This window comes from Bubalus kerabau, chromosome 9 (assembly GCF_029407905.1).
Source record: "Bubalus kerabau isolate K-KA32 ecotype Philippines breed swamp buffalo chromosome 9, PCC_UOA_SB_1v2, whole genome shotgun sequence".
NCBI lineage: Eukaryota > Metazoa > Chordata > Mammalia > Artiodactyla > Bovidae > Bubalus > Bubalus kerabau.
The window spans coordinates 104,156,623-104,179,391 of NC_073632.1; the positions used below are offsets into that span (position 1 = coordinate 104,156,623).

At 45.0% G+C, this 22,769-nt stretch overlaps 1 protein-coding gene and 1 pseudogene across 4 annotated transcripts in view; one reads left to right on the forward strand and one right to left on the reverse strand.

Moving 5' to 3' along the window:
- The window catches only part of PNLDC1 (PARN like ribonuclease domain containing exonuclease 1), a 247,762-nt gene that overhangs the window by 54,405 nt on the left and 170,588 nt on the right, over positions 1-22,769 (forward strand). The gene's annotated exons all lie outside the window — the stretch shown is intronic.
- On the reverse strand, positions 1,082-11,311 carry LOC129659938 (40S ribosomal protein S14-like; annotated as a pseudogene).

Consider the following 22,769-nt stretch of genomic DNA (forward strand, 5'->3'; position numbering starts at 1 on the left):
TGCGTGATCTGGAGGAAATGAAACGGGGTGATACTCAGGGCGAGGTTAGTGACTCCAGCTCATCCCTCAGAGCCATGGGCCCAGCGAATGGAAAAGAGCCAGAAAAACATGGTCCAGATACAAACAGGAGGACTGGAGTTGGGGGAGGAGGAGGAAGGAGGTGAGCCCAGAAACCATCAGGCCCTGATGCATAAGGTCGCACTGGCCTGGAAAAGAGCTTGAATTAGATTCTAAATTCAGAGGAAAATCAGTAGGTTTTTATGCAGAGAAAGGGCACAATATGAAAGAAGTTGAAAAGATCCCTCTGACCGTTATGCAAAAACAGTGGTTATAGGGTCTGTGTCTGTATTAGCTGCTACAGAATGCTGTAACAAAGCACCACGAACTCGGGGGAGGTGGGGAGGGTTAAAACAACAGAAATCTATTGTCTCACAGTTCCGGAGGTCAGAAGTGCAAAATCAAGGTGTTTAGAGGTCTTGTCCCTCCAAAGTCTCAAGGGGAGGAGGCTTCCTTGCCTCTTCCAGCTCCTGGTGGCCCCAGGGGGTCCAGAGACAGACTGGGACCTAGGCCCCTTTGCTGCTGTGCTGCAGAGCTTGCACCTGGACACACCTCTCCTTGAAATACAGAATACAAAGAAACTATAAGGGACTAAAAATAACTGTGTGCATGCCCAGTTGGGGCAAATTCTGGACCAAAAAATACCAAAAAAAAAAAAATCCAGCTGCCATTTCTGAGGAGCTGGGAGCAAAAAACTGGGTGTTGGGAGCAAAAGCAGGGTACACATGCCCCCCTGCACTCAGCACCACAAAGGGGTGGGCAGACCACCTAGGCCACCCCTCCAGCCCGACCCTAAACACACCCCTACCCTCACCCTATATAAGGGACGATATAAAGGAACAAGTTTGCCCTCCCCATGCCCTCCCCATGGGAGGGAGTAAGTAAACGTGTTACTTGTTTTTGCTCCCTCTTGTAGCCAGCACAGGAGCCCCAATAAAGCCTTGCCTGAATTTTTTTCCTTTTTTTTTTTTTTTTTACATCAAGGCAATTTATTAACAGAAAACAATAACTTGAGGAGTCCAGTTCACAGATAGCAACCATAGTGACCCCCCTTCCCGCAGGTGCTGTCAGAGGGGTTGGGTGTGACATCCCCAATCCGCCCAATCTCCGTCCTTGAGTGGGCGAGGGCTCTGAGCGGTGACTGGGCCCCTGGTCCAGGAGTCTTGGTCCTATTTCCTCCTGAAGCCCGGAGTTTGATGTGGAGGGCAGTGATGCCCAGCTCCTTGTATCGCTGGGCTACATCCTGGGCAGCCAACATGGCAGCATATGGCAAGGACTCATCTCGGTCAGCCCTTCAATTCCACCAGTTATACGACAGATGGTTTCCTTGCCAGAAAGATCAGTGACGTGGACAAAAGTGTCACTGAAGCATGCAAAGGTGTAGCACACACCAAATACATTTTCTCCTTCAGCCACCTGAGGGCCAAGGCTGATGACCTTCTCTTCCTTCTTTTCTTTCCCCTTGCGAGGTGTTATTTCTGCATGTCTTCTCCACACTCCACCACCAGAAAGAGAGCTTGCTTGATTTTCTTGTCTGGCCTCTTGTTGTTGTTGTTTAGTCACTAAGTCATGTCCTGTTGGGGGCCGGCGTGAGGCACTCCGCCCATGGCAAAGGTCATGAGGAAGGAGGCTTGACATACGCAAAGGCGGGATCGAGCCTCAGGAGTCCCCCTGGAAATCCTCAAGCATCTACCCCCATAACCAGAGCCTGCCTACTTTACTACTTTGTGCTCTCACCTACACCTCTGACTTTACGGGGGGCTGTCCCCCACCACCTCTTTCGGAGAAGGAGTTAACTTAGAGCTCCAGTTAATAATAATTCCTGGGCGTGATAGGAGTGTTTTAACCTACAAACTCCTCTGAAGGTTCTCTAGCCTGCCTGACAGGCTTGTCCGGCCACATGTGATTGCTCACAGCCTCCCAACTGTGAGAGGCACGAGATGCTTTAAACCTTCTAAAAACAGGTTCCTTAGAGAAGCTAGAAAATTATTAGTATAAGTATAATGGGCTGATTAGAAATTGTATTGGTGAAGGGTTTTTTCATTTGTTGAGCCAATGTTTGTTGCTAAGTCTCCATATCCCCTACCCTTACACACATTAATGAATATATAAAAGAAATAAGTATTAACCTTTGATATAAATCACGTTAGACCTTAGGCTAAGTAAATTCTTTCCTTAACTAAAACCCACTACACCCTCACCCTATAGGAATGTAACTTTATTTGGGTGGCATCTGTTTTAAGAATAATCACCCCTGGAGAAATAAGTGTCCTGGTTGACTGACCGCTGTCACAAGGAGAGGGTCGTAAATTGTCAGCAGGCCCCCTGGCCAGAAGATGATGTAACACCCCTAAGACCTCTGTATACATTTGTATGAAGCACCTGACTTTGATAAAAGTCAGGACTGCTGACCCCGCGTGACTTTTGCATAACATCTCAGTGTATAAAAGTAGACCATGGAAAATAAAGAATTGGGATCAGTTCCTCGAAAGACTGGTCTCCCCATGTCTCTCTCTCTCTCACTCTGGTTGAGTCTCCATCTGGAGCGCGGAACCCACCATGCTTACTAATTATGCCTGGGCTTCTAAGATCCGACCGGGGAGGCCTCAGTGTGTCCTCTCCTTCGGGAGAACGGAAGGACGCCTGCAGCCTACGTAAGTGGTGCAAGCTTCTTGTCTTGAAGTTTTATTGGTCCCCCGCGTAAACCAAGCTACTCAGCCTCTTTTCTCCACTGAATTTTCCTACTGAGCTATCCTTATTCTATTCCTTAATTAACGTTTAATTAAGCAGTTGTTTCCTGACCCTCGCCTATGCCGTCTCTCCTTCGAATACCCTGGATCAGCTGGGGCTGGACCCCGGCAATGTCCGATTCTTTGAGACCCCATGGATGGTAGCCCACCAGACTCCTCTGTCCATAAGGATTTCCCAGGCAAGAATACTGGAGTGGGTTGCCATTTCCTTCTCCAGGGGATCTTTCTGGACCAGGATTGAACCTAGGTCTCCTGCACAGGCAGATGGGTTCTTTACCACTGAGCCACCACCTCTGGTCAATTTCTACTGACTGGAGAAGGCCAAGAACTCAGTCGCTATCAGGCCTGGGTTCATGGCAGCATCATCACAGTCTCCGCCTCCATCCTCACGTGGCCATCTTCCCTGTGTGTGTGTGTTTCCATGTCTCTTCTGCTCACAAGGATGCCAGCCAGATAGGATTAGGGCTAACGCTAATGATGTCGTTTTCACTTGATTGTAACTGCAAAGATCCTATTTCGACATAAGGGCACATTTCAAATTTCCAGGGATTGGGACTTCAGTTATCTTTTAGGGGGGCACAGTGGGCAGAGGCACGGGAAGAAGTGAGGGGCTCTGCAGGGCTCCTGCAGTGTCCAGATAGGAGAAAGGCAGCCGCAGTGCTTGGACAAGGAATGGGGGATATGAGGGAAGGTTTTGTAAATCTACCCACAAGACTCAGGGAGAGTGAGAGCAAGAAAGCCATCAAGAGAGCCTTCTAGAATTTCAGATGACAGACGTAGGAAGATGGTGCAGCCATTTACGAGATGGGAAAGTTAAGAGAAGGATCAAGTTTGGAGAACAAATCTGTAGCTGTATCTGGAGCATGTTCAACTTGAGATGCCCTTGAGATGCGCCTATGGAGGAAACTCTTGAGTCTGCATGTCTGGGTCTTAGGAGAGAAGTCAGGACTAGACGTGTGAATTTGGAAATTAGCGGCATGGGGATCTTCATTTTAATTTCTTCTTTTTCATATTTATTTATTTACTTTTGGCTGCACTGGTTCTTCGTTGCTGGGCACAGGTTTCTCCAGTTGCAGCTAGTGGGGGCTACTCTTCATTGCGACTCTCGGGGTTTCTCATTCCACTGGCTTCTCTTGCTGTGGAGCACAAGCTCTAGGGGCAATAACTGCGGTTTGCAGGCTCGAGAGTGCCAGCTCACTAGTGGTGGCACAAGAGCTTAGTTGCCCCTCAGTATGTGGGATCGTCCCAGAGCAGGGATGGAACCTGCGTTCCCTGCACTGGCAGGCAGATTCTTAACTGCTGAACCATCAGGGAAGTCCTCAATTTGAATTTCATCATGAGTAGGACAGTTGAGACTTTGAATGAGAAAATGATTTAAAAAAAATGATATAGACTAGTTTAATCATCAATATGTTGCCAGAGAGTAATTACTTGATGTGAAGAAAAGTGAGCATTAGTCGCACGGTCATGCCTCTTTGTGACCCCATTGACTGTAGCCCACCAGGCTCCTCTGTCCATGGAATTCTCTAGGCAAGAATACTGCAGTGAGTAGCCATTCTCTTCTCCAAGAGATCTTCCCAACCCAAGGATCAAACCCAGGTCTCCTGCATTGCAGGCGGATTCTTTACCCAACGAGCCACAAGGGAAGCCCAATTACTTTTGAAGCGTCATAGCTAAACAGAGAACGTTGTCGAGTCACTGGCCAATGGTTTAGTTTACTCGGATATTAGGAAGTGAGGGGACTGTGCATTGCTGGCTTTGTTACTCTGCGACTTGTGAGCCCTGGAATTTGGCTGTTAATCAAGGATAAGTGAATCCTGTGTAATATGACAAAAACATTTCCATATTTTGAACAACTGTTCTTAAATCCAAAATAATCCCATAATAAAGAGCCTGGGCTCCATTTGTTGATGTTTGACTGCTGACAGCTTCTAAGCCTCATCCTTCTGGCCAACCCCTCCACCACATGGAGCAAGAAAGCCTGAGTGCTCCCTCTTTCGGCCCAGAGGGACAGTCCAACCATGGAAGCTTTTCCCATGCCTGGACCCTCACTCAGCCCTGCCCCAAGAAGCCCCAGGCCAGTCTCTCTTTCTTGCTTTCTCAAGACATGTCTGGACCAGCTTGAGAAGCCTATTCTGCTCTTCCCAAATGCCTGATTATGTGGGCAATAACCTTTTCACACACCCTCCTGCTGTGAGTGTGGCATCAGCAGTCTTAGCATGCAAACCCAGGGCCAGGTGGGATTCCATCTCACTTGTTCAAAGTGGTTAAAACAAAACCTGGGAATCAGCCATAAAGTAGTGTTTAGGGAAGAAAAGGACCATTTACCACTCCAACAGAAAAGACAGGAAGAAGCTGGGAAGGCTGATGAAACAGTGTCCAATAAAACAGCTGGATCCACAGGAGAGGAGCCTGCAAGCCTGAGGACACTCGGTGAGGCCCCAGCACCCCTTGCAGAGGGAGCATAGAGCCTCACCAGCAAAGAGTAAGAGCAGGCTGATAGTTGAGCCATGTTCCAATACAAATCAGAATCTCAATTTGAAAGAGAAAAGTGAAAGTCGCTCAGTCGTGTCCAACTTTTTGCGACTCTATAATACAGTCCATGGAATTCTCCAGGCTGGAATACTGGAGTGGGTAGCCTTTCCCTTCTCCAGGGGATCTTCCTAATCCAGGGATTGAACTCAGATCTTCCACATTGCAGGCAGATTCTTTACCAGCTGAGCCACAAGGGAAGCCCAAGAATACTGGAGTGGGTAGCCTATCCCTTCTCCAGCAGATCTTCCTGACCCAAGAATCGAACTGGGGTCTCCTGCATTACAGACGGATTCTTTACCAACTGAACGATCAGGGAAGCCCCTTGAAATAGAAAGGTTAGTAAATTACAGAAATTTGCTTCTTGTGTTTGGGGGCTAGAGGACAGGTAGGGAGGCCCAGGAGCAGGAGATGAAGACAGCATGTGAGGTACAAAAATCACATCCTCCAACTTGTAGAACAAGACAAGTGACTGTGTTACCTGGAAAGCATACGCCTCTGTGGTTTCAATCATGTTTTCTCTAAACCAGTGGTCCCCAGCCTTTTTGGCACCAGGGATCGGTTTCATGGAAGACAGTTTTTCCATGGACAGGGATGGGAGGATACTTTAGGGTTTGCCTGCTGCTCACTTCCTGCCAGGCGGCCCATTTGCTAACGGGCCACAGACTGGTCTATGACCCTGGGGTTGGGGACCCATGTTCTAAACCACTCACAGTTTTCAGGTTAAGCCTTCTCAGAGTCAGTAATCTCTAAACATGTGTTGTATCTTGTTTCTACACCCTGGTTTTTGTACTCGTTTGTAGGAAATATGCACCAGATTATAGAAAGGCTCGGTCAGGATGGGGCTGCGGTGCGGCGGGGGCGGGGCGTGGTTTCTGGTGCAAAGGTCTCCACGGAGAACATGAGAAAACACACCCTTTGTGTTGGTGCAAAAAAGGGGGGCAGGGAAAGACAATCAGGGAACTTTGAGTGATGCTGCAGAAAGGATGCGAGAGCCAAGTTCCAGCCCCACTTCTGTAACTGACCTTAGGAAACTCATTTAACATCTCACTTCCTCAATTTCTCCTCCATAAAAGAGCAAGGTTCAAGTGGATGGTCTCTAAGGTCTGAAATCACTACAGTTCCATAATTCATGGTCTCTAAGCCAAAGACGTCAGGCTTAAAAAGTTACAAAGGACAGAGATGTGGCCAGATACAATCCCCTTCCAGCATGACTTGTTTGTAGCCTGTGAATCCATCTGAATGAGGTTCCAGGTCTCAGATCCTACCAGATCCCCCCATAAATCCTGGGGGACCACAACCCTGTTATTTCCAGGGCTGGAGTTGATGGGCACCAGCCTCTCCCGCCTCTGCCACACACCCCTTTGGAAACCACTCCAGTCACGAGGCGAACGGGAAATAACTCAGGTCTTCCAGCTCCCGCAGATGCTGTACACGGTTTCTCCATGGGAGCTGCCAAGATGCTAAGCTTCTGTCCACAGTTTTAAGTGGCTGCTCTCGAAGAGACCAAGCAAGACGAGGGATGCAGCGAGGCCAGCCCCAAAGCACAGAACGATGGAAGCCAAAGCCTCCTTAAGCCCACAGAACCTGGACCAGGAAAAGGCTGGTTTCCTCTCTGTTTTGAAGGCACGAGAGACGCTCCTGAGAACCAAGCAGTCAAGCTAACCCTGCTTGGAAGGATCTATATTCTAATGCTTTCTACATTATGCTGTTGGCCAGCCAGCCACCTGGCACATCTGTTTCCCGCTACGAAACTGTTCATGGAAAACACTCTGGCACACGCATCCTGTCCTCAGACCATCTCCTCTCTCCAGGACCCCAGGAAAACCAAGACAAAACCAGGACCCCAGGGAAACCAAGACAAAGGTGGCCCTGGTGAAGATGAACTGAGCCAGGTTCTACTGACTCACATTAAGACTCTGCAGAAGTCACCACTAATTTACATCTAAGTTGCATCCAGTTATACAGGAAATAAAGTCAGGCTTTGCTTCCTGGTGTTACAGCTTTTTCCATGCATGCCTGCTAACTTGCTTCGGTTGTGTCCGACTCTGTGCGACCCCGTGGACTGCAGCCTGCCAGGCTCCTCTGTCCATAGGACTCTCTAGGCAAGAATACTGAAATGGGTTGCCATGCCCTCCTCCAGGGGATCTTCCCAACTCAGGGATCAAAACTGCCTCTTACGTCTACCGGCATTGGCAGGAGGGTTCTTTACCACTAGCGCCACCTGGGAAGCCACCTTGTGCCGAACCATGAGCCATGATCTTCTTTCTCCGGATGGATATATTGTTATGGAATTACTCCTCCCTCTTCCCTGCAAATGGAGAGAACTTCCCCCCACCCAATGTCTAAGCCCTTTGACCCTTTCTTTTGTCTACGAAGGGCTTCATCCACATGGAGAGGGTGACAGGCCTGAGAAGCTGAGGGACATCATGCCTGGCCTAAAGGAAGAGGACTTTCACTTCTAATTACAAAACAGACCCACAGGATTCATGCTTCTGAGAGGGTAACAGGCAGGAAGGCCAGGGGTCTCCAAACAGAGGAAATAGGCTGCAAGTGTTAGACGTTTTTTATCTCTGCCTTAAGCAGCAGGAGGAAACAGACTACAAGTGCCAGATTTTTTTCTCTTCTCCATACAAAAGTAAAAGGAGGTTTCTCATGGAAATGTTTTTCTTAAGCTATGTTAATGAAACTGTATTTGCTTTGGAATTTACCTTTCTTCAAAATGGTTCCACCTAAGACTAACTTTTTTTCTTTTCTCAAACCTTGGGCTGATAATAGCTCAACAAACCAGTATTCACATTGATTGTTTTACGGCTGGGGGTTGACACACATCATGCCATCCTATCTCAAAAATGCACATTATGGAAGAAGGGCCTGCTGAAACTCATCAGCCTTGAGGTGTCTCTCTTATCTGATTCACAGCTTTCTAACAGACATAAAACAGCTTGCTAAAGACTAGCAGGGGCACCCTCTGTCCCCCTTCTGATGTCTATGTCAGACGCTTTCTCTGTACCTTTTTATACTTTAGTAAAATTCTGCTGTACAAAAGCTCTTGAGTGATCGAGACGGGTCCCTGGTCCCGAAGCTAAATCTTCTTCTTCGGAGATCACAAATCCGACACCGTTCACCGTAAGCTATCATTTTCTCATAATTATTCCTGAATTGACATAATTTGATGAGCCAGTCAAATATGGGTGGTGCATTCAGTCTCTGGGGGACTAGAATTAAGAGTGAGAGGTGTCCCTCTGGTTTAAAAGGAGCCCATGGTTGGCAGGCCACCTCTGCTGAGAAGTTCCTGTTCCAGAAAGACTGGGTTCCCCACACTCAAGTAGGGAGGATGCACACAAACTCACACGTCACTCAGAAGAACAAGTCCATGATTCGTACATAAATGACAACATCAAGACACTGGACTTCCTGGTCTGGCTGGTAAGACTTTGTCACTCCTAATGCAGAAACCCGGTCCCTGGCCAGGGAACTAGATCCCATATGCCTCAACTAAGAATCTGCATGTTTAACTAAGGCCTGGCATGGCCTAAATAAGCAAATAAATAAAATATTTTAAATAATAATAATAACCGTTACTCCTCCTAGTCCTGGGCATTGCCAGGCACTATGCTGGTCCTTCATCTCTCTGCTCCAGATCCTTCACCTTGGTCCCTTCTTTGCTGCCCTTCCTTCCCCAGCCCTGAGACCCCATCCAAAAAGTCCCTCTGACAGATGTCAGTGCATTTCCATTCAAAAGGATGGATAGTGTGACTGAATAGCCCACATATTTGGACTAGAAGTTTTCCAGAAAAATACTGGTCATAGGAAAAATGTATTCTTAAAATTACAAGAATAAAAAACAAAAATGGTGAACAATACCATTTAGACATGTGAGTCAGTGATAATGTTAGTTTCTGCAGTCTTCAGATCAAAATGTGGAGTAAATAAATTGTAATAACTGTTAGTGTCCCCATTTTGGACTTCCCTGGTGATGCAGTGGATAAGAATCCACCTGCCAATTCAGGAGACATGGGAGTCTCAGGTTCGATCGCTGGGTCGGGGAGACCCTCTGGTGAAGGAAATGGCAACCCACTCAGTATTCTTGGAAATCCCACTGACAGAGGAGCCTGGTGGGCTACAGACCACAGAGTTGCAAAGAGCTGGACACAGCTGAGTGCACACAGGACCCCGCTTCCCAGGTGGGGACACTGGAACAATAGTGAATGCAAACTATTTGTATGGCTCCAAAGATTTGTCAACTGTGAGTGTAAAACCATGTTCAAGTCGTCCGGGGGGTAAAACCTAGAGGCCACACCTGGAAACAGTGCCCTGCAGACAGAGGCCAAGTCACTTATCACACATAAATGTCTAACCCGCACTCCTCAGAAGATGCAGGTTCAGCATCATCAAGGGGAATTTTTATTATATGAACCAGAGCCAGAATTCCATTAGGGAGGGAGATAAGCCTCACAAGTTGCTCTGAGTAGAAGGTGAAGATCTAGTGGAATATCTGCGTGGAGAAACCTGGGCCACCAAGATAGGCGCAGTGGGGGGGCCGTGGGGGAACCAGCGATCAGACAAGGAGACAAGAGAAGGCGGGAGGGAAGGAGAGGAAGCAAGGACATGAGTAGGAGAGGCAGAACCAGAGGCAGTGAGATGGTAACCAGTGGGATGGCCGTGGAGCAGGGCCGTGAGAAACGTCCCTGGCCAGAGGCTGAAAGTGCTCAAGGGTAAAAATGTCTGACGTCAAACACCGGATGATATCGCTTGTGATATGTGCAATTGCAACTATAAAACAGATGGCACTTGCCTGGTGGTCCAGTGCTTAGGACTTGGCGCTTTCACTGCTGAAGCCCTGGTTCGATCCCTCCTGGGGGAACTAAAGGCTCGCAAACCTCGAGGCGCTGCTGCTGCTGCTAAGTCACCTCAGTTGTGTCCAACTCTGTGCAACCCCATAGATGGCAGCTCACCAGGCTCCCCCGTCCCTGGGATTCTCCAGGCAAGCACACTGGAGTGGGTTGCCATTTCCTTCTGCAATGCATGAAAGTGAAAGTGAAGTTGCTCAGTCGTGTCCGACTCTTTGCGACCCCGTGGACTGTAGCCCAACAGGCTCCTCCGTCCATGGGATTCTCCAGGCAAGAATACTGGAGTGGGCTGCCATTTCCTTCTCCAATATAAATAAATAAATAAGCAAATAAACAAATAAAATATGAACACATCTATGAAACAAACTTACAGACACAGAGAACAGACTATGGTTGCCAAGCAGGCGAGGGTCGTAGGGGAGGGATGGATTGAGAGTTTGGGGTTGGCAGGTGCAAACGGCTATACATAGAATGGAAAAACAGCAAGGTCCTACTGTAGAGCACATGAGACCAGATTCAATATCCTGTAATAAACCATAATGGAAAAGAATGTGAAAAAGAATATATATATGTATGACTGAATCACTTTGCTATACATCAGAACCAAACACAGCATGGTAAATCAACTAGACTTCAATAAAATTTTTTTTTAATGTCTGACATGACTTTTAGGTTCTGCATTGTGGTACTAGGGTTAAAACGACATAAGTGTTTTGAATGCTTCAGATGTTATTCATTTTCTTCCTTCGATCAGATCTCATCTCGTATTTCAACCCTGACCGCCCCTGATGCTGCACACCTGATCCTGTCAAACAAGGTACCTCGATCCTTTCTGGCGTAAAACAGTCTGTTTCACATTATAACCACCCCTTTCCAAGTCCTTCTCCCCCCTCCCCCGTTTCTCCGCAGCTTCTCTGCAGATTTCATGACCATGTGTGTGTGTGTGTGTGCCTGTGTGTGTTCAGTTGATGGCAGTGTCTGTTCCGGTTCTCACGGCTGCTGTACTGACATCTCTCCGACCTCCGGCTTCACTGCCAGATTCCCAGCGTTTTTAATGTTCTCATGTGTATCATGAAATCCAGCACCTGACAGAATGCGCTCATTGGCTGGCAGGGGCATTGCCCGCCCCCTCATCAAGTTCTCTCCTCTTGAAGGTGGCTAACAAGCCTCCTTGGAAGCCTGACATTGCCTTCAGAATCATTAAAGACCACGCATGAAATATCAGCCTCTGGCAAAGCAAACTCCAAATAGTTCCTGATTGCAAAGTATGGTGTAACAGCGCTGCTGGCAAGGGATAAAACTAATCTCATGCAAGTAACTAACTGGTCTCAGTGTAACTGTGACCTTGGGCAGCTGAGCCCTGAAGAACACGAGGTGCCTTCTAGCTGGAGCACTTCAGAACTTAGAGGCCATCCCTGCCATTAAATCAGACAGATCTTGTCCTGATGGATTAACCTCCCCCATGTTCCACACTCAAATGTAATCTTAGCTAGAAACCTGAGCCTGGACACCCATGGTCCTACAAGCCCAGAGTGATAACCTATTGCCAAAAACCTGCTGGGTTTTTCCAGAAACAGCCCAACTGCAGATTTAGGGGTGTCTTACCTTCCTCTCATTGCCTCCTAGCCTCTGCCCCATTCCACTCCATCAGATCCTTCCAAAAAGGAGGAAATGAGAGCTCTTACAGTCCACCAGAGCAAGCCTTCTGATGCCTTTTGCATCTCAGGTCTGCAGAAGACACTCGTGGCTAAGAAAGATGCTGAAAACTGCTGTCCTGGACCAACCTCACCCTCATCAGAACCAGTTAAGAAAAAGGGAAGAAAGGGCACTAATTTTAATGTGTCAAGCAGTGCTGGGCAGTAGCATAGCATAACTTGTTCATCTGTTATCTCTGTTACAATCAAGAACATGCAGGCTCAGAGAGGCTATTGACCATGTACATGATCATAGCAGTAGGAAGGCTATGATTTGAACTTTTCCTTCTGACACAGAAACTTGTGCTACTTCCACTAGATCCATAGCTCTGTGGGGTACTTGACTACAAGGCTGATGAAAAAAGAAGCGTTTTTTTAAAAATACACACCTTTATCAGACTGAAGAAGTTTCCTTCTGTTCCTAATTAACTGAGAAGTTTTATTGTAAATGACTATTGAATTTATCAAATGCTCTTTCTCAGTCTACTGAGATGAAAATACGGTTTGGTTTTGGTTTCTTTTTGTGGGGGAGGGGTTTAAGTTTGTGAATTATATAGACTGATTTTCAAGTTTCATGACAACTTTGTACTCCTGGAATAAATGTATTACTCAATTTAATATATAATTGCTAAAATTGTGTTGAGAATTTTTACAACTCTTCTCATGATAATATTCTTTCCTTATAATGCCTTTGTATGGTTTTATTATTGTTTATCTTTTTCTTTTTTTTTTTGGCCATGCAGGAGCTTAGTTCCTTGACCAGGGATAGAATTCGAGCCCCTTGCATTGGAAGTACAGAGTCTTAAGCACTGGATCCTCAGGGAAGTCCCTACCATTTATAGAAGGTGTTGTTAACCTCATAATGATTCCCTGGTGGCGAAGATGGTAGAGAATCCCCCTGCAATGTGGGAGACCTGGGTTCGATCCCTGGGTCAGGAAAATTCCCTGGAGAAGGGAATGGCAACCCACTCCAGTATTCTTGCCTGGAGTACTCCATGGACAGAGGAGCCTGGTAGAATACAGTCCATAGGGTCACAAAGAATCAGACAAGACTAAACAACCAACACATTCACTTTTCAGCCTCATAGAATGACTTGTGGAGTATTATTTCCTTTTTCTTCAATTGTCTGGAAGACTTCAGGTAGAACTGACATAATTTTTCTGTAAATGGTGTGATTCCTGAGTGAAGCATCTGGGCCTGAAATTTTCTTTGTGAGAAGTTTATAACTACAAATTCAAATTTTTAAATAGACATTGGACAGTTTGGGTGATTTGTCTCTTTTTGGGTGGTTTTGATAGCTTGTATCTTTCAAGGAAAGTATCCATTTCATCTAAGTTGTCAAATTTATTAGAATAAGATTGCTCAGAATAGTCTTCTATTATCCTTTAGTATATGTGGGATCTGTAATGATATCACATCTCTCATTTTTTATGTTGGCAATTTCTGTCTGCTCTCTTTGTTTCCTGATTAGTATGACTAAGGTTTATCAATTTTATTGATTTTCTCAAAGAAGCAGCTTTTGGCTTATTAATATTCTCTACTGTTCTTGAAGTTTATTTCAGTAATTTTTATACTGTTTCCTTTCTTCTGCTTACTTTAGTTTGCTCTTTTTGTTTGCTTGTTTCCTAAGTAAAAAGTAGAATTCATTGATTTTGAGACCTTTCTTCTTTACGAAATATAGGCATTTAGTGTCCTGAATTTCCTAGTAAGTACTGAATCAGTGGCATGTCACAAATTTTTATATATTGCATTTTCATTTTAGTTCAGTGCAAAGCACTTTCTAACTTCTCTTTTGAAACTTCTTTGATCCCAGAGTTTTTTACAAGTGTGTTGTTTAATTGCCAAACATCTAGGAACTTTCCAGAGAACTTCCTGTCGCGGACATCTAATATAATTCCATTATGATCAGAGAGCATACACTGTGTAACTAGAATTCTCATCAGTGTATTCAGATTTTAGGGCCCCACACACGGTCTATCTTAGTGACTGTTCTGTGTTCACTTGGAACAAATGTGTACACTGATGTGGTTATGTGGAATCCCAGTCAGGTCAAGTTGGCTAATAGTGTTTGCTCAGGTCCTCTTCTATATCCATGGCAGTTTTTTGTCTACTTGTTCTATTCATTATTGAGAGAGGGACATTGAAATTTTGGACATGGGAACTTCTGAGTGAAAGAATCAACTTTCCAGAACTTCCCTGGTGGTCCAGGGGGTTAGCACTTTGCCTTCCAATGCTGGGGGTGTGCTTCGATCCCAGGGCAGAGAGCTAAAATACCACATGTCGCATGGCCAAAAAAACAAAACATAAAGCAGAAATAATATTGTAACAAATTCAATAAATGACCCACATTGAAAAAAAAAAATCTACCTTCCAATGCAGAAGACACAGGTTCCATCCCTGGTTGGGGAACTATGATCCCACATTGCGTCGAGGCAACTAAGCACATCAACTAGAGAGCCTACGTGCCCAAAGGAAGAGCCTGTGTGCCACAACTAAGCCCCAACGCAGTCAAAAATAAATATTTTTTAGGAAAAAAGAAATCTCTGACATGATTGCAGCTTGGCTATTTGTCTTTGCAATCCTACCAGTTCTTGCGCTACATATATTGAAGCTCAGTTATTAGATACATGAATGTCTATGATTGTAATGACCTCTTGATGAACTAACACCTTTATCATTACGAAATGACCTTCTTTATTTCTGTTAATCTACTTTGTTCTGAAATCCATGTCTGATATTAATGTAGTCACCCCTGCTTTCTGATTAGTGTTAGCATGATATATCTGTTTTCATAGTTTCACTTTTAACCTATTTGTCAATTTATAATTAAGGTGTGCTTCTTGTAGACAGCATACAGTCTGTCTCACTTTTTATCCGATCCAACAATCTCTTCAACTTAATTGAAGTAGGTGCTAGTTTGCCAAGGCCGCTGTGACAAAGAACAACAAAGTAAGTGGCTTAAACAACAGAAACTTGCTGTCATACAATTCTGAAGGCTAGCAAATTTTGCACGGTTTCCATTGCTCTGTAACAACCTAGAGGGGTGGTGGGGTGGGGTGGGAGGTGGAAGAAGGTTCGAGAAGGACAGGACATATGTATACCTACGGTTGAACCATGCTGGTGTATGACAGAAACCAACACAATATTGTAAAGCAATTATACTTCAATTTAAAATAAATGTTAAAAAGAAAGAGAGAAATTACAATAATTTTTTTCATGGTTTCTATTTCTGGGCCTTCGATCTTTTCGCTAAACCATTCTCCTATAATGTCTCATTTGTTATCAGTCCCATCCAGTATATTTTTCATCTGAGACATTGCAGTTTTCATCACTAGAAGCTATACTATAGTTTTTTTTATAATTTTCATGTCTCTAACTTTCAAACATACATAAAACAGTAATATTAATCTTTAATGTCTTTCTCTGTTAATCCTAAACTGACTGTAGTCAGTTCTGGGTTATTTTCAATTGATTGACTTTTCATTGTGAGTTGCATTTCCCTTCTTCCTAGCATGCTTGGGAATTTGTAATTAGGTGTCACATATTTCCAATTCTAATTCATTAGGTGGTGTCTATTTTTATATCCCCATAAATTTTCTCTAAGTTTGTTTTGGGATGCAATTAGGCTTTTTAGAATCTGCTTGATCCTTTTGGGTCTTGCATTTAAGCCTTATCAAGCCAGACCAAAACAGTGTTTAGTCTAGAATTAATTATTCCCCACTATTGTGATCAATGAGCAAGCTTGTAATCAGATCCTTCAGGGTACTCTATCCAATTCTCTATGAGTTACAAGCTTTTTCAGTCTGGCTGGAGGGAACAGACATTATTCTTGGCCCTGGGTAGACACTGGGTACTGTTTCCTCCACCCGCTTCAGACAGCTCTCTCCTGATCTCAGGAATCACCCATCCCTGCCTCAGCCACCTGGGATAAAGGCAGGAGACCCCTCAGGCCCTTCCCAGACTCTTGAAGCTGGGTACCTGTGGGCCTGGCCAGTTGTATCTGTTGGCCTGGTGGGTCTATTATCACCCCATAAGGAGACAGAACTTCCCCTGCCACCGTTAGAACATTTGACCTATGACTCTCACCTCCCCGCCCCCATGCTATTTGCTTCTGGATGCTCACCTTCAGCTGGACAAACCCCTGTCTGTTCTCTGTCTGGCCTCACTCTCCCAAATGATAATGGCAGTGGGCCTAACTGGGCAATACCCAAGGATGAGGTAGGAGATGGGGTGGGGTCCCTCTTACTTGAAGCTGGCTGGTGATCATGAGAGAGGTTCATCTGCGAGTGGAGCCAAGTCTAAATGAGTAACTGATTCAGATCCAGCATGAGAAGGAAAGGGGAGTTTAGTGAGGTCAGGAGGCTGGTGAAGAAGAAATGGGGGGCGTCCCCGTGGTCCAGTGGATAGGTCCTCCATGCTCTCACGGAGGTTGAGAGTTTGATCACTGCTGCAGGAAATAAGATTCTGAAAGCCATGCAGCTCGGCCAAAAATTTTAAAATGTTTTTAAAAAGAGAAAGGGTGGGGAAGGGGAGAGTGGGACGAATTGGGAAATTAGGATTGGCATATATACACTACCATGCATAAAATGGATAGCTAGTGGGAGCCCACTATAACATACATGAAGCTCAGCTCAATGCTCTGTGATGACCTAGAGGGGTGGGATGGGTGGGAGGTGGCAGGGAGGTTCAAGAGGGAGGGGACATAGGCTGATTCATGTTGATATATGGCAGAAACCATTACAATATTGTAAATCAATTATCCTCTAATTAAAGATTAATTAATCAATCAATTAATTAAAAAATAAGCACCCATGTGCAGGTGACCACAGGCTGGTTTCGCTCACTAATTGACCTGGTTGGTCCCCAGAGACACTGGAGACGGTGACCTCTGCCACACGTGGAAGCTTGTACCGGATGAGCAGAGGCTGATGCTCTTTTCTTCTCTTTGTAGATGTCACAGACATAATGTCTAAATGTAAGAACACATTTTTAGGGGAGCGAGGGCATACCAAATTATAAACTGTAAAGACAAAACTCATCATTTTGCATTGAGAGGTACTACTTTTAGCCTTTTCCTCTGGGCTCTTCACCTACCTCAAGTCTCAGAACTATATTCTGTCTTTGTTTCTCTTCTTCATTCTTCAAGATTTTTATTCTTAAAAGGTTTGTTTTAAAACACTTATATACGGACACACAAGTTTTCGGCCACAGCCAAAACTCATTTTCTGCTTTTAAATTTTCTGCTTTTAAATCAAAATAGTATGGAAAACACACCACAAGGAAATTTTGAACCTTAAGAAAATGCATATTGGAGCACATGTTTTCGATTATATTGGAATGAATTTGAAGCTATGGAGACCCAGCTTGGCACAGCAAACAACTGGCCCATGATCATCCCCACAGCTTTCATCATATGATGCAAACCAGCCTCCCAAACAGAGCCTTCTGAGGCCGGCTTCCAAGCGTCATCTGGCCCGGCCCAGGCCTTTGACGAAGAGAGGAAAATATGCACTATCCACCCCTCGAGCTCACAGCAGTGAGCGACTCGGGACACGAGGTTCAGCTGCTTCATTTGCCTGCACGTTGCATCTCAGAGGCACCAGCCTGCCTTCTACCACCTTTTGAAATAGGAAAGTCAATTAGCATACAACTTTGTTTTCCTACATGTGTTGGCTTAGAGAGGTGGTTTGCTCTTAACACCTATGCAGGCTGAGTGAGATTCTTTCCTCAGTTAAAAATGGCACCGTGTTATTTTATGGCCAAGGGTAGTATTTCTTTGAATTTATTAGAGGCTGGAGGATTCCAGGGGCCATCTTTTGAGTAGACTCAAAGGCTACTTGACAAGCCCAGTTCAGTCAGTTCAGTCGCTCAGTCATGTCCGACTCTTTGCGACCCCATGAATCGCAGCTCGCCAGGCCTCCCTGTCCATCACCAGCTCCTGGAGTTCACTCAGACTCACGTCCATCGAGTCAGTGGTACCATCCAGCCATCTCATCCTCTGTCGTCCCCTTCTCCTCCTGCCCCCAACCCCTCCCAGCATCAGAGTCTTTTCCAATGAGTCAACTCTTCGCATGAGGTGGCCAAAGTATTGGAGTTTCAGCTTTAGCATCATTCCTTCCAAAGAAATCCCAGGGCTGATCTCCTTCAGAATGGACTGGTTGGATCTCCTTGCAGTCCAAGGGACTCTCAAGAGTCTTCTCCAACACCACAGGTCAAAAGCATCAATTCTTCGGCGCTCAGCCTTCTTCACAGTCCAACTCTCACATCCATACATGACCACAGGAAAAACCATAGCCTTGACTAGACGGACCTTTGTTGGCAAAGTAATGTCTCTGCTTTTGAATATGCTATCTAGGTTGGTCATAACTTTCCTTCCAAGGAGTAAGCGTCTTTTAATTTCATGGCTGCAGTCACCATCTGCAGTGATTTTGGAGCCCCCAAAAATAAAGTCTGACACTGTTTCCACTGTTTCCCCATCTATTTGCCATGAAGTGATGGGACCGGATGCCATGATCTTCGTTTTCTGAATGTTGAGTTTGACAAGTCCAGTAGGAATCAGATTAGCACGTACCAGGCAGACTCCAAAAAGCCTTTGTTTCGATGACATTCCCAACTATTCTTTAAGAGACTAGCAGTTCCTCAGAAGTTCTCACAGACTGCTTCAAGGAGGGAAAAAAACAAGAGTAAGGACTCCACTCCCAACCCAGGCTTCAACTAGGGCAGCTCTGTTTTAATACTAGCTTATTGTGAGTAACATTTCATTTAAGGGGAAAAAATCTGAAGGATAAAGAGTTAGAAAACCACGGCCTCAGGATAGATACTATTTGGGCAACTTCTCCTCTGGAAAAAAAAAAAAAAGTTTTTTTGGTTTTTTTTTTAATAAGTAACACATATGATCTAACTAACCCTCACCATCTAGAGCTATTTGCTTCCTGAACTTAGTTACAGGAATCCAGACATATCATTAGGCTGCTTCTGTTGAGAGATTCCTGCTAGGCTCACATCAGCAATTTCATAGTGAATCTTCAATTCATCGCGTCCTTTGGATGTTTTCACATTTTAATCATGAAACTTAGGCAGGATCAGTGGCATCAAGAAAGAGGATCTGACCAAAGCCTCCACCTATGTGACTCACATTCAGGTCGCATCTAATCTTCGAACCCCTCAAATCACCTTCCTAACAAAGAAAGGGTTTGAAAAGTTTTCACACATGTGGATTTCTGCTCATGTGTGCAGCCCACAGTTGAAAACACAAAACATCTGGTTGCCTTTCAGCTGAGAAGTTGACTACCTGTTATAAATATGAATCCTCCTGCAAGCTGACCCAATAAGCCATTCTCAACCCCAGCACCGTAGGTGGCTGTGTGTGTGTGTGTGTGTGTGTGTGAAGTCACTTCAGTCAAGTCCAACTCTGTGCAACTCTATGGACTGTAGCCCGCCAGGCCCCTCTGTCCATGGGGATTCTCCAGGCAAGAATACTGGAGTTGGTTGCCATGCCCTCATCCAGGGGATCTTCCCAACCCAGGAATCGAACCCATGTCTCTCCTCTCTTGCATTGGCATCAAGTTCTTTAGCACTAGCGCCACCTGGGAAGCCCTTAGGAAACTGGGTGAAGCAAACAGCCAAGTTCAGGATCGAAAGGGAATGGGATACCTTGGGTCAATGGGATAGCCACCACCCTGCTACCCGCCGGCTGGAAGCCCTATAACCATGTTCCTCAAATCTAAAAGTAGAACTTGTGGGACTTCCCTGGTGGTCCACTGGTTAAGACTGTGTTCCCAATGGAGCGGACCTGGATTCGACCCATAGTCAAGAAACTAGAGCCCACATGTTGCAACTGAAGATCTGGCCTGTTGCCCCTAAGATCCGGGTGCAGCCAAATAAATAATAAATACCTAACACTAGAACTCGTAACCCAACAAGTTCGACTATGCTTTGCGGAACATTTACACTGAACATTCAAACCAGGGACATCTTGGGCTGTCCTGATTACACACTTGCCAGAGTCTTAGGTCTCTGTGGGAAGTGTGGAGACCCAGAAGGGAAACGGAGTTGTCAGGCGGTGTCAGGCAAGTCACGCAAGCACACGCCTCACTGCCTCATCATCATCTGCCGTGAGCCCTGAGCTTCACACTCTTGCTTCTCACAGGCAGTGAAACTGAAGTTGGGGAGGTCCCTGGACAAGTGTTGGCTGAGTCTGTAGAAGACCCCAGGATGCTCAGAAACACGGTCAAGAACTTGTGCTTGGAGCCAGTTCCTGCAACTCTTATTCCACAACCAGAAAGTCCTGTGTGGTGTTTTCCTCAGAAAACAAAATCGACATCTCTCACTTTTTGTTCCCTTTTGCCAAACATGCAGGTTTCTTTGAGCGTGTTTTATCTGACCCAACCTCGGTTAATCCTGTTCAAAGTTTCAGATCAAACTGAGCAGACATCCCCTGTTCACCATGAATAAGCAATAGCAAGCAAGTGAGAGGAGGGTGGAGAGATGGCATGAATGCCTAGGAGCCCAGGATGGAGTGAAGGACTGAGGTCCAGAGGGTGCCCATTGCCAGGGGTCCATGGCTGGAAAGTAGAGACCATAATAAGCAAATGGAAACCCCCAGTGGACGCCCTTCCCAAACCTCAGCTAATCACCAGTTTCAATTCGTGCTTTTGGTTGTTCGTGTTCTCATTATTATAAAAGATGAGTGAGGAAAGCTTCCATCCTTGACTCCTGTTAATTCTACCCTCTGCGGTCACAGTTTTTCCATCTAATAATAGACACAAACATCCCAGTGCCCTCTTCTGAGAGTGCATATAGATGTCTGTGTTTAACTAGCGAACAGTCGTATAGTGTGATTTTTCTCATGTCGTTACATAGAATTATGAAAACTTTGGCACTAAGGAAGCTCAGTGTTTGGTGAAAGTACAAGAGAAAAAAAGACAGCAAAATGTAAAAGTCCCATTTTCCCTTTTCTCTCCCACTTTATGAGGTTGCTTGTTTTTCCTTCTATTCATCATTCTTTAGTGACTGTTTATTTAATCACCATGTCTCCCAGTGGTGAAGCCAGGAGACCTCAGGCTCCATAATGAAGGTGGGAATTGACATATAATTTCCAGATACCCATACTGGACCAAAAGAGCCACTGGGATGCCTAATATCCCCATAAGTCACATATCTGAAGGCCCAAATCCTTATTTCCTGGATCGGTATAGTGAATTTGCTCAAGAAATTCTTTCCAACACCATAGCGAAGTCCCTCCTCCAGTTCAGCCAAACAGTAGGCTCACAAGGCAAAGGACTGAATCTCAGGGGCTGGAGGGAACTGAAGGAAAGAAGTTGAAAATTGGCAGAAGTCAAACATTCTCATTGGCCCTGGGCTCTCAGGCCCACAGACATTAAGTCACAAGTTCATTGTCAAAGGGCAGAGCAGAGGAAATGAAAGTCAAGAAGCCAAAGTGTTATCACTTTATTCTATTCCATCAAGCTTAAAGTGATTTGCTTTATTTCCTGATTTTGCTAAACAAACTACTTTTAGAGCTCACGTTGTATTTGCTGTCTTCATTTCCAATTTCCCATGGATATTTCAATTCTCTGGATTAATTTGATGGTGCCAGACCAACACTATGAAACCAAATAGGCATGTATAGTGATTGGCTCCCAGAAAAGTGAAACAGTAGTTCCCATCTTCATCAATATTAGCATATAATATTACTTTTAAAATATGAAAGGTAGAGAAGGAGAAAAGTTTGCCTGAGAGCAGTAGTTCCAGAGAGAAATTCAGGGATGAGAGATATCTGGGTAAAGGATCAAGTTCTAGGCCCTTTTGTTTGCCCTGAATCCCCCTCTTCCCGAATGGCTCTGTGGTAAAGAATCTGCCTGCAAAGCAGGAGATGGAAGAGACACAGGTTTGATCCCTGGGTTGGGAAGATCCTGTGGAAGAAGAAATGGCAACCCCCACTCCAGTATTCTTGCCTGGAAAATCCCATGGACAGAGGAGACAGGTGGGCTACAGTCCATGGGGTTGCAAAAAGTCAGGCATGACTGAGGACACAGACACCACACACACACACACACACACACGCACGCAGACTTGTCCCAGGGGCAAGCAGCCAACCACTCATGCAATGGGGTTGGTCCTTTATCTGTTCAGGCAGAGTCAGTGCATTTTGTCCTGAATAGCATCTTCTGTAAGGAACAGTGTTTCAGTGCAAAAAAAAAACAAAACAAATAAACAAGGACTGTTTATCCTTTCAAAATATGGACAAAGAGAAACAGGGGGGAGTTGAAGGCTTTGCAAATGAAAGCCAGGTTTCTGCACAAAAAGTTAAGAGTTATTAAAAGATACTACAATCTCAATATTGTGCATTATCAAGAAGGTGACAATCAGTATTATTTCCATTCTCATAGTATCTAAGGACAGCCCCAACCTGTGAGCCTCTGATCCCAGTGGAGCTATGGAGTTGTTACCTTCAGGCAGGAAATCATCATGTCTATGGACTAAATGATGAATAAATAAAGTGATATATATATATACCACTTTTTAATGTTTTTCCATGCTTTATAAATAATAAAATGCAAGTTTGTAGAAACATCACTGAATTCATATTAGATTTTATAGTTATATTTGTTTCAAAGATTTGAAATTACAAAAAAAATAACAACTGCCATAAAACTGATTAACTGGAAATGCCAGATTTCCTTCTTTGCTTTCAATCAACTTGATTGCAATTCTAAGTTCCCATCCCTCTGCATCGGCAGGAAACTCAAGCCGTTCCTCTCCAGGTCCCCCTCACCCACAGGCAGTGCTAATGCTACATCTTAAATTCTTATCCATTCTCCCCAGTGATTTTGTTAAGTATGGAAATCTTCAGTGAGTTTAGGTACCATCAGGTGCTGGG